Source organism: Sorex fumeus, unplaced genomic scaffold (assembly GCF_029834395.1).
Source record: "Sorex fumeus unplaced genomic scaffold, SorFum_2.1 ptg000002l, whole genome shotgun sequence".
NCBI lineage: Eukaryota > Metazoa > Chordata > Mammalia > Eulipotyphla > Soricidae > Sorex > Sorex fumeus.
This window is the reverse complement of record NW_026606059.1, coordinates 28,851,551-28,864,585: the sequence shown is the minus strand read 5'-3', so window position 1 is coordinate 28,864,585 and position 13,035 is coordinate 28,851,551. Positions and strand designations below refer to the sequence as shown.

Sequence of the window (13,035 nt, the reverse complement as noted above, 5' to 3'; positions counted from 1 at the left end):
TTTCCAAAGGACAGCAGAGTAGAGCTGGGAATCCAAGCACACGCTAACGTTCTCACACTCGCCTCCAGCGGAAGCTCATTCCAAAAATCTATAAAGTTATACAGAGTGGCAACACTTTTTAATTATCCCCACCTATTCTTATAAACCTAACTCACAATGCTTTTAAACAGCTCACTTATCTATAATTCTAAACTTTGCTGCCCCAGAATTTGGATTAACCTGAAAAATTGGGTTCGCACACATCCTGTTGACTGTACTTCAATAATGGCGTCACTACAGTGATGCTAGTGATAATGGCTTACTACTTACAGTGGCATCACTCTGCCTGTCTAAGCCTATGTAGCAGTGCCATCAGCATTGTCTCAATCTCACAAAAACACGGCATCCCTTCCCTCAAAAGGCATGTGACTTTCCAGGAACACACCCTGTTCACTCCTGGAAACAGTTACTGAGAGACCTCGAGCTACTGCTCTTGCTTGGTTGCCCTGACCTTTACTCAAATAGACTATCTGGAACAGACGCTTCAGAAATCAATGCCAAGGTTTTTTCCTTTAAAAGAAAAAACAAAAAAACCTGAGGGGATAGAGGGGACAGTACAACACGTAAGGTCCTTGCCTTGCGCATGGCTGACCTGGGTTCTAACCCAGGCACCCCATGTAGTCCCCACAGCCCTGCCAGGAATAAGCCATGAGCACAGCCAGGTGTGGTCCAAAAACAAGTAGTAAATGAAAAATTCAGAAATCTAAAAGTCAGCGTACAGACACTGAATAAGGAAATATGGGGTTCAACTTGCACTGCCTTATTAAAATAATTTTTTTGCAATAATTCTCGAAATTCTTGAGAAGTAGTTCATCAATACTCTTCATATTTCTCATCAACAATCGCCACCTGACATAGGCCGTGCATTACAAATATTTCTGAAGGAAGACAACTCAAGAGAAAAGAAGCTTGATGTGAAGGCAAAAGAAAGACGCAAAGGACAGCTGGTGCGGAGGAAGTTTGTTCTATGGGAAGGGGTGCTCGGCATATCTGTTCACTAGTATGAGCGCACTTAAGAGGCAAGGCAACCTGGAGACAGCTCAGAGGGCTGGGTGGGCCCAAAGTTCCATCCCCAGCACGACCAGGTGTAATCTTGGTCGCAAGCCCCCTCTCCTCGCCCCCACCCCCCAACAAGTTTTTAAAAGCTGTAAGGAAAATACAAGAATTGAGTAGGAGAATGTTTTTAAAGCTCATCCAAGTGAGTGATGACTGTCAGTACCTACCATGGAGTTCACTTCCAGGAAACCTATTTTGTCCTGAGTTCCACAGTCCATTCCTCATACTAAAAGCAAACTCTACCCAGGGGCACCAAGATTAGAAATCCAGTTTGAATAGCCAAACTATGGAGGGCATTTTGTTAACTGTCAACACATCTGCTTTAGAAATCAGCGTCTAAAGCAAGTACTGACTACTGAAGCAGATGCCACAAAAGCGGTGATACGATCAAATAGCAGTCTTTGCCTACAGCAAAAGATATACAGTCAAATACTCTAAATTTTTGTTCAAACTGATACTGATTTTCAGTGGACAATTCTTGAGGCCTCAGCTCTGGAGTCCAAAATGCCCGTCTTTGGGGAAATTTGTGTGTCTCTTAGTCAAATCAATAGCTAATCAAACCCTTTACTTATGAACAAAGAAGGAATTCAAAATTCAGCAGTCATTTGAAAAGTAGTTTTAACCATTTCATATTCAGTAATAGAAATAACTGCTTTTATGTCTTGATATGTTTAATATAATCTTAGTATTTATAATTCAGTATATAGCAACAAAGTATATTACTATTATAAGACGTCATCATGCTTTATTGCATATTGGAGAGTTTGTCTACATATTAAAGGCTCTACCTGTGACTATTTCACCTAACTTTCCCCAGCGTTACCTGTCTGTTCCGAATCTTCCAACATTGAGAAAATAAACATAAATTCCACAAACATATACAAACCTACAGTAGGTTCTGCTTTCTATAGTAAGAGAAAACTTACATTTCAAGGCTGAAGTGTCAAACAGATTTATCACGCTATGCTCCTGTGTGACTAACAATGGCAAGAAACTTTATTGGCTAACTTTTAAATGCTTAAAAGGTGAGACTAAAGTGGAAATACTGATCTAGCTATAGATTAAGCAGCACAGAATTGACTGTTAAATAAATTTTGTCTGCTTAAATAAAAATGCAGAATTCCCTTTCCACATATTGAAATCTGGCATTTGCATTTTCGCTAAGAAAAAATCCTTTTGGAAAGTGAGAAGAAATAGAATTGATCATGTTTTCAAATAAAATTTTCAAGTATTTTCTGCAAAGCAGTCTTTAAGAACAATTTTTTCTATAAGAACATTTTGTCCACAAATATTATACATTTAAGACCTGAAATATTTTTGTATTATTCTAAATTCTACTTAGCTCTGAATACAAATAAGGAAGGTTAGGTTCTAGTTGAACAAAGTCCATTCTATAACAAAGCTATGCCACGCCACTACTAAGTCATTTTTTTTTAATTTCTGAGATATAAATTACACCTTCCAAGATAAAGCTTCTAATTAATTCTATTTCACAGTATTTCATATAACATGTTCTCTGCAGAAAAGTGATTCATTCAAAAAAAACACATGCTGCTAGTAACCTAAAATATCAAATACAGCAAGGTGAAAAGAACGCCAATTCATCATATATCAAGTTTATAATGGAAGAAAAAAATTCAAATGGCTTTCCCTCACAAGCCTTTATTCCGAAAAGAGAATATGAAAGAAATGTGCCAGAGTGGAACTTTAAATTACTTGGACAGTCATTGACTCAAAGGAATTGATACATACTGGTTTGGAATAAAGGTTGAAAGTTAATCCCTCCTCATGAAATATAAGAAAAAAATCATTCCTGACTTTTAAACTAATTTGAAAATGCTCAAATATAAATACCACTCTCACATTATTCTTATTGTCACAAATATGCGTGTTTAAAGGACTAAGTTGGCAGAAAATAGAATTTAGTGGTTAAGAGCAAGGTCCTTGGGGTGGCAAACAGCCAGTTAGTTGATATGACCTTGAAAAAGTTACTTAACCTCTCTGAGCTGTAATTTCCTTATCTGCTATTCTGAAGATAACTGAAAAGCACTTACATAATGCTTGGCACATAGTGAGAGAGCAATAAATAATAGCTGTTGTTTTATTAGTATTATCAAAGGAATTTCTGCAAGTTAAACTTCTAAATTAGGCATAAATTAGAAATGGCCATACAATTGGCAAGATTTAAAATTAATTTTAACTTAATAAGTTCTGATTATTAAAGGGCATGACTTAATTCTTTCTAAAAGCAAAAGACCATGATGACAGGAGAAACTAAAGTCTAAAATAGATAAAATCTACTTAAAAAAACTGGTAAGAAATCAAGAAATAAAAATCCAATAATAGCAAGGCATATCCTGAAATACCTAAAACTGTCAAGAACACACAAAAAGCCTTAGGTCTGTGATAATAAATTTGGGCAGGAATTTGACCAAAATGACCAGTGGCAGGCAATAGATAATTTTTAACTTACTTGATTTTCAAAGGTTAACACTGGAAAACTTTCAAATCTAGTTTATTCTCTATAAATATATCACAAAACATATTCAGTACAGTAGCTTGGTTCAATGAGGTAAGGAGAAACCACACATGCTTTAGAACTTTGTTACCTGCTCAAAAGAACCCTCCGGGATAGCGACAAAATAAATACAGCTCCAGAAACATCATCTTCCAAATGCCACATTCATTAAGCATATTTTATTTTATTTAAAAAATTTTTTTTTCTTTTTGGGTCACACCTGGCGATGCACAGGTATTACTCCTGGCTCATGCACTTAGGAATTACTCCTGGCGGTGCTTGGGGAACCATATGGGATGCTGGGAATCGAACCTGAGTTGGCAGTGTGCAAGCCCTACCCGCTGTGCTATGGTTCCAGCCCCTCATTAAGCATATCTTAATTCTCAGATCATTTAAGAGTAACATGTTTTAAGTACAGGACAAAAACTCATTTATAGAAACTCTACATGTAAGGGCTGGAAGACAGTACAGAAGTTAGGGCACAAGTTTAGCATGCACCTGACCTGGGTTCAATGTCCGGCCCCACGTGGTCTCCTGAGCATCAGAAGGTATAGCCCAGTGGTGTCCAGCATCATAAGACGTGGCCCTGATGGTCCCAGCACTATAGGACCCGAGCAGCAAAGTTTTCCTGGACCCAGGCACTGAACTGCAAGCTCGGCTGGCTGGCTATCACTAGGAGGAAACCCTGGGTACCCAGAGCACCAGATGGGAGATTCCCCCCTCAAAGAAAATTCTGTATTTATAAGCCTATTTTATAAACTGGTATAAGAAACTGAGTCTAGTTATTATCTACACGGAGTTCAGTGAATCTGAATGTAAGTAAATCCTTAACATTTACTACCTGATCGTTGCTTTAATTAATAGTCTTTTTTATGTATGTGAGGTACCTATTTAGGTTAGAGGCATTGATTTTCTCTACTGTTGCTTGCTTGATTTGGATTTGGTGCGAGAGTGGGAACTGCAGCACAGCGCCTCCAAAGAGGTGTTTGGAGGTTCGGTACCCACTCACCACGATACGCAGCTGGCCGGTGGCTCACTGCTGGAGTTGATGGAGGATGCGGTGCTGTGTAGGCCCTCCTGTCAGACCCACCAGGGCCACCCTGACCGTGCTTGGAGAGCTGTACTGGTGTGGCACCTGGGAGGCCTTATGGTGCTGGATAGCGAACCTGCTTCTGGGGCCACTCCTGGCTCAGTTCAGGGGCTACTCCCAGCTCTGTGCTCAAGGGACCCCATGGTACCAGGGATAGGACCCAGCCTTGCATGCAATATGTGCTCTCAGCCCCTTGAACTATATCTCTGCCCTGGAATACTGTTTGTTTCTTTTAATGTTCTGTAGTGACAGAGTTTATAGTCTAATATAGGAGACTATAAATTAATAAATAAGCACATATTACATGATAATGAGTACTATGATAAAAATAAACCAGATTTGTGTGATGAGAAATGAGAAGCTATTTCAGACTGGCTAGAAGAGAAAAGCCTATTCATGGCATTTAAAATATCTACCCTCATATACAAATAATATATAATACAAGACTAATATCCAAAGCCAGGGAAAACAGGGCCTAGGAGGACTGGTTAACAGTTGGAGTCTACTACAAGTGTGTGTAGGGCAGAGGGTAGGTAAGATACAGAAGAGACCAGTATGACCAGTATGACAATAATAGTTGGAAATGATAATGTTGGACAAGAACTGAGTGTTGAAAGTAGTAAAGGTTATATATGACAAACTCTCAGTATCTGCATTGCAAACCACAATACCCAAAAGGGAGGGGGGAAGGAGTTTGAAAGAAAGGGGGGGGAGGAGAGAGAGAGACAGAGACAGAGACAGAGACAGAGACAGAAAGAGAGACAGAGAGACAGAAAGAGACAGAGAGGCAGAGACAGAGAGAGAGAGAGAATTGGGAACACTGGTGCTGGGAAATGTACACCGGTGGAAGGATGGGTGTTGGAACACTGTATGACTGAAATCTAATCATGAACAGCTTTGTAAGGGTCTATCTCACAATGACTCAAAAACCTACCTCCAAATAACTGATTTTTTTTTCTGCCAAAATCTGTAATTCTTACTTTCTGTACATCAAAATAAACAAAAATATTTGCCAGGTTATGAAATTGTAATTCACTTCATAGGATGGCTATATGCATACTTTCCTTATATATACAAGAAGACACATATATGGTTATTTTACCTTTACATAACACTTCCAATACATTCATAGATTACTTTCATGATGAACAGATATATTATACAATTCCTTTAATACAACTATACAATTCCTTTATTACGCATTCCTTTACTAAGGTATAGAAAGAAAAAATTCAAAACATTTAATGTTACTTGTTTTTATCAGAAAGACTTCAAATTTACCTTACCTGTGCCTGTACACAGTGCAGAAGATCTATCAATTTGTTTCCAAATCCAAGAGAAATCTGCAACATAAAAAAAAATTATTTTTTAAATGCCGAGTCCTATTAGATTTATTAAAGAAGAATTTTCACATCCAATACAGAATACTCAGTAACATCTCTGTTAAAATTGCATTATGAATCATGTAGACTGACTGAATTATAGTTGTTTGTAGAAGATAATGTAAAATATGTGAATTTCATTTGAACCATGGATATCATTGTGAATTATGAGGCACCTACAAAAATGATTTGTCATCATTAATACAATATTTTACTGTAGCTACTTATCTAATCTCCAGCACGAAAAGCAAAATGTAGAGTAAACCCAACCCCTATTTCCAAACTGCAATCCTAGGATTAGCCTAGTACTCAGTACATAGTACTAAGTATACAATAAATATTTACTCAATAACGAATTTTCACGTTAGTTTTCATTTGTCGTGATTTATCATTTATCTATATGGGTTCAACCAAAAGCTTGCAATCACTGAAATAAAAATCTAAATGATAATTGTTTCAAGAAAAAAAAAGTTGAAGGGCTACTGGGTTCATTGGTGGTGGAGAATGGGCACTGGTGGAGGGACGGGTACTGGATCACTGTGTAACTGAAACCCAAGCACAAAAGCTTGTAAGTCTATAACTGTACCTCATGGTGTTTCACTAATAAAAAAGAAAAAAAAAGAAAAGAAAAAAAAGTTGAGAAATTCAACTTGTCTAAAGAATAATCCTAGTAGAAATAAAAATAAGGCTAAAATGAAAATATTTTTGTTGTTAGCTGTGGAAGCCAGGATAATTCCAGGAGCTTCTCAGACGCCACGGCGTAATGGGGACCAAACCAACACTCAGTCTTGGTATCACCCACATCCTCAGCCTTACAAATGACAATCTTGACTTGCAAGCGCAAACGTGTACAAGAAAGGAGTAACACATTTTCAAGAAGTGAGGGTTAACTTGCCAAATTTGTTCAGGACTTGTATCTTTGAGAACAAAGACTTCATTATAAGACACAAGCCTTCACTCTGATCCACAAAAGCATTATTTCCACTGCACCAAAGAAGTTTGTTTTTAAGATGCAGAAAGAGGAATAAAACGTGAAGAAATGTGTGCTTATATTTTATGTGTATTACTATCTACTGATTTTGTACGATTTATATGCCTAAGAAAAACGACTTCATCGCTGCTAGTAATAATGAGTTAGAATATTTATAACTAGCAGTGTTTTCAAACCTTAACTACTAGATATTATCAGCTTCAAGGAATGCTTTTGGAACTAACCTGCTAGATCTTTTTTTTTCTTTTTTGGAAGGTATCAATCAGTCATAATTAAATTATGACATCTAAAATAGCATTCTCTCTCCCTTTATTCTTATCAAATTGTACTATTTTTATTTACTTTTTTATTGTTTGTCTTTAGAACAATAAACAGAATCAAATAGTAGGGGGGAAGTTAACACTGATATTAAATTACCACTTTTTTAGGGCACTAAAACCATCTGATCTCATAATGTAAAAAGGTCTAACGAGGAAAGCAAAAGAAAATGACAGGGGTATGATGCCGCCAGCAGGTCAACCTGTACCTGTGGGGCGAGCACATCAGCAGTCTGATGGTGCCTTCAGACTTCCAGATACCCCAAAATTGCTGCTGTGCCTCTAGCTAGACCCTAACAACTTGGGGCCAAATTTACCAAGAAATTAAACAGCCAAAAGTTAGGTATGTGAGAGACACATCCACAAACCACCTCTGGCTCAGCTATATAAGCTCACTTACTGGCCTTATTTCAGAGACCCATAAATCTCGGATGTCGCAGTTAGGGCCGGTGGCGCAGAGATAACCGGGAACCCATGACTGAGATCTCCAGGCCCGCTTGGATCGGGACTGCACCTCCTCCCCTCAGCTCCCCAGTTTTCCAGTAGCTTGGCAGTCACACCCACAGACTGCCCCCCGCGCCATGTAATCTCATCAATAGCCAAGACCCAGAGACTATGAACTAAAACTCCCAGAACAGAATGACACAGAATGTCCTGACCCTGCACCAGCTGTCTTCACCGGGGCACCTGAGAGGGGGACGGGTTGAGTCTCCCTCCCTGCCCCAAGCAGAACCCCAGCAGCTGAAAACCTCCAGAACCCAACGGCCACCATGCGCAAGGCCACTCTCGACATGCTTGGATGAGCCTCGCCCAAGAGGGGACGAGCCTCACCCAAGACAAGATGAACCCCACCAGAGAGCAGCCCAGCAGGAAAACCCAGGTGTGTCAGAACCTGTGACTGAGATCTCTAAGCCCTCTCAGTTGGGGACTGAGCCTCTTCCCCGCAGGTTACCAGTTTTCCTGCAGCTTGGCAGTCACACCCACAAACTGCCTCCAGTGCCATGTAAACTCACCATCAATGGCCAAGACTCAGAGACTATAAACTAAAGCACCCAGAAGAGAACCACACAGAATTTCCTGGACATTATTTCCTATCCATAACAAGCAATACAAAACAAATCGTCTAGCACTGCATTTCCAGCAGGTTTGAGAGGTGGTGGGACTGGTGTTGAAATATCAAATAAAACCAAAGTAGAGAGAGAGTATGGGGGAAAGTGTCTGCCACAGAGGCAGGGAAAGGGTTGGAATGAGGGGGGGTGGTGGTGGTGGGATACTAGGGATTTTGGTGGTGGAAAATGTGCACTGGTGAAGGGATTGATGATTGTATGACCAAAGCTCAAACATGAAAGCTTTGTAACTATATCTCATAGTGAATCAAAAAAAAAGGGGGGGGTGGAGGGAGAGATAATAAAATAATAAAATTAACATTCGGAATAAAAAAGAAAAATAACACTATGACTTTCACTAGTACCTGATCAGTCTAATCATAACAAAATGCAGCTATGTTCTTCATGACATAATACGAAAATTTGTATGTAAATAAGAACTTATCACAGTTAAGTAAAATAAATGGATTTTCCTCAAACTGCAGTCAGTGAGCATGTACAATGAACTTATGTAATAGAAGGCATTAATTCTTTCCAGCACTGCTGGGCTAAATGCTATTCATTATGCTGGACTTCTACTCAAGTCCATTAAAATTCTATACCAACAGCTAATTAGCTCATGAACATCTCAATACAATAATCAATTATGAGCTAAAACGTGTGATAATAGAAGAAATGACATTAAACTATTGCACTGCTACATTTTTATTAATATACTAGCATAACACAAAGCAAAAGTGCCAATGCATCCTCATTAAAGAAAGATAAGGGGCATGAAGATGTGAGTAATTTCCAGAGTACAATCTGGTATCTAGGTAGAGCATTTTAAACAAGAGGAACTAGTAAGTTAAGTACTTATAAATATAGAAACAACATACCTCTTAAGTCATTAGGCAAATAATATCTGTTTAAATCAATAAAACTATAATAATGAGCATCCAACTCGTCTGTCCGTTCTGATGTTTTTCACAAACTCCTTGTGAGTCCATTTTAAGGGGATGGGGGGGGGGGGGAGAACACTGCCTGTCCTACAGGGTGGCAGGAAGAAAGACAGGAAGGGAACTAAGACGCTAATAAGATAAGAACAGGGGCCACATTTCGTATTTTCTCTCTCTCCTGACATGAATATTCCCTCTGGATGGACTGAAAGATAAACTTCCTCTCCAAAGAGCAATAGGTCACTATCAGAAGGTGCCGGGGACCCTGTGACAGAGCCTGATTAAGTAACATCAGGCAGACCAAGTCTCCCAAATCTGCCTTCCCAGTAAAGGCTGGTAGGAATACTATTTTTATCACTAGCAGCAATGTAAGTTTAGAAAATGGCACTGTGAAATCAACTAGAAAATGAAGATAACAATGTCCTCTTTACTGCACCTTGGAAGTATTTAGTGAGATAATTACATAAAGTGCCTGGCACTCGGTAGGCATTAGAGTTATGATCCTGCTAATATCACCTCTTACAAGCTACTAGCTATGACAGGTGACTCAATACAGAGATGAAAAACAGAAGCTTTAGCTCTACCCTACCCAAGTGATTTTTCCCGGTAATATCCTAATTGGTCTATCTGCCTATAACCTTCCAGAGATACACACAAACATGGAGGTTACAGGAGACGTTTTCAGACAGGCTTACTTCAAAACTACATCAAAAGCTGAAAGACATAAACTGGATTTCAAAACTGAATAAAAAAGTTACAGTAATAAAATAATGGAGTGTCCATATAAAGGCAAACAAAGGCAGAGAAAATCTGAAAACAAACCTACACCTTCATATAAATTTATATTCAACAAAAGCGGCAAGTTTATTAAATAAGAAATGGACAATCTTGTCAACAACAGTGTTCAAAACTGGTTAAACATTTGTAGCAAAAAAAAAAAAAAGAACTTCAACTGTTACCTAGTGACATATACAAAACCTAATTCCAACTGGATAGGATAGGTTCGTACTATCTCAAAGAAAGAAATAAAACTATGAACTTCAAAAGAAAATGTGTGAGAAAAACTTCTGAACCTCTGGATTACACAAAAACAAGCAGCTATGATACCAAATACATTTTTAAAAACACAGAAAGACTGTACACTTTTTTTTACAACACACACACACACAAAAGCACCATAAAAGAAATCAGTAATAAAACTGAATTCCATTAAAATTAAAACTACTGGGACCAGTGATACAGCTTAGGGTACGGGGCTTGCCTTGCATGTAGACTGCTCTGGGTTTGATACCCAGCATCTCTACTCCCAACCACCCCAGCAGATCCGAGTTCGATTCCTCCGCCTTCAATTCCTCTGCCCCTCTCGGAGAGCCCAGCAAGCTACCAAGAGTATTTCGCCTGCACAGCAAAGCCTGGCAAGCTCCCCATGACATATTCTATATGCCAAACACAGTAACAACAAGTCTCACAATGTTACTGGGTCCGCTCAAGCAAATCGATGAACAACAGAAGGACAGTGACAGTGACAGCTCCTCAAAAGATAATTTTTAAAATTTTTTTTAAACACAAGCCACAGATTGGGAAACAGGCAAAACAATTACCTGATAATGAGATGATCTATTAAGCAAGATAAACCACAATGAGATACCATCTCACACCTCAGAGACTGGCCCAAATTCAAAAGAACAAAAGCAACCGATGCTGGCGTGGATGTGGCGAGAAAGGGACACTCCTTCACTGTTGGTGGGAATGTCCACTGGTTCAGCCCTTCTGGACAACAGTATGGACGATTCTCAAAAAATTAGAAATTGAGCTCCCATTTGACCCAGCAATACCACTCCTGGGAATATATCCCAGAGAGGCAAAAATGTATAGTCGAAGTGACATCTGCACTTGTTTGTTCATTGCAGCACTCTTTACAATAGCCAGAAACTGGAAGAAACCTGAATGCCCAAGAACAGATGACTGGTTAAAGAAACTTTGGTACATCTACACAATGGAGTACTATGTAGCTCTTAGAAAAGATGAAGTCATGAAATTTACATACAAGTGGTACAATATGGAAAGTATCATGCTAAGCGAAATGAGTCAGAAAGAGAGGGATAGACATAGAAAGATTGCATTCATCTGGGGGATATAAAGTAACAAAGTATGAGATTAATACCCAAGAATAGCTGAGATCAGCACCAGGAGGATTACTCCATAAGTTAGAGGCCAGCCGGGTATCCTAGAGGAAAGGGCTATTCAGATAGAGAAGGGAGCACCAAATAAAGGATGTTTGGAGGATCCTCCCAGGAGGGGAGATGCATGTCGAAAGTAGACTATGGACTGAACATGTTTGCCACTCAATGCCTCTTTTGCAGACCACAACACCCGAAAGGAGAGAGAGAACACAGGGGATTGCCCTGCCACAGAGACGGGGGGATGGGGGGATGGGGGTGGGAGGGATATTATCCATGGTGGTGGAAAATGGGCACTGGTGGAGGAATGGGTATCTGATCATTGTATAATTGAAACCAAAGCACAAAAAATTGTAAATCTACAACTTTAAAAAAAATAAAATAAAATAAAGGGGAAAAAAAAAAAAAAGATATACTATATAAAGAGATACAATGAGGAAAAGATGATGGATACCATTAGAAAAATTATAATCAAAACCCAAATAAAATATTCTAGACTTCCAGTAAAATATCTAGTATTGACAATGACATGGAGAAACTATAAGGTACAAAGAAAGTCATTTTAGACAACGATTTGGATGTTTCTCATCATCATAGGTGAACAATTTGAAATCTAGTTGGGTTTCCATTTCCCTTCAATACAGATGACTAGAAAGCCCAAACTTGTAAACAACTCAAATACATATCAATTGGAAGAATGGATATATTTTTTAAAGAATATGATACACTATTGCAATGAAATTAACTCAACAATAAAAAGGGATAAATTGCTGATATGTCAATATGGATAAACATCAAAAGATATGTGCTAAATGAAAGACATTTCAGACACAAGGACAACATAAGATATAAAATCTTGCATCTAAAATACCAAAAAAAGTGAAACAATGGAGATAAGACAACAAAATGGCCAGGGAATGGAAGTGGGTATGGACTGAAAATGGGCATGAAAGAACTTTGAGGTCTGACAAAACTATTCTAAAACTAAATTGTGGTGATGCTAATGAAGATATACCTAATACACAACTCTACACATTTACTGAACTCATCCTATAGTATACATAAAATGGGTGCATTTTAGAAAGCAAATTATAACAGCAATTTGTAAGTGCAAAAATTATCATACTATTGCTGCTACTGCTGGGTCTGCACTCAGGGATCTCTCCTCGTGGGCGTTGGGGACCACATGTGGGGACAGAGATTGAAACTGGGTCGGCTGTGTACAAGGCAAGAACCCTACCAGCTGTATTATCATTCCTACCCCAGAAATGCTAAAATTATTTTAAATGACATTTTTAAATGTACCTATACATCACTATACTTTCTCTGGGCCTGACGGCTAAGGTTCATATGTGATTAAGGGATGTAAGGGATAAAGGTATATGATGCCAATTAGCAGTCTGCATGAACAACATCAT

The 13,035-nt window shown here is 38.7% G+C and overlaps 1 protein-coding gene across 4 annotated transcripts in view; it reads right to left on the bottom strand.

The window, feature by feature from the left end:
• The window catches only part of NCOA2 (nuclear receptor coactivator 2), a 290,336-nt gene that overhangs the window by 185,913 nt on the left and 91,388 nt on the right, over positions 1–13,035 (bottom strand). For all 4 annotated transcript variants that reach the window (XM_056128060.1, XM_056127915.1, XM_056128128.1 and 1 more), the window contains exon 2: positions 5,990–6,046. The gene's annotated coding sequence lies outside the window, so the exon portion shown is untranslated. The remainder of the gene's footprint in view (positions 1–5,989; positions 6,047–13,035) is intronic.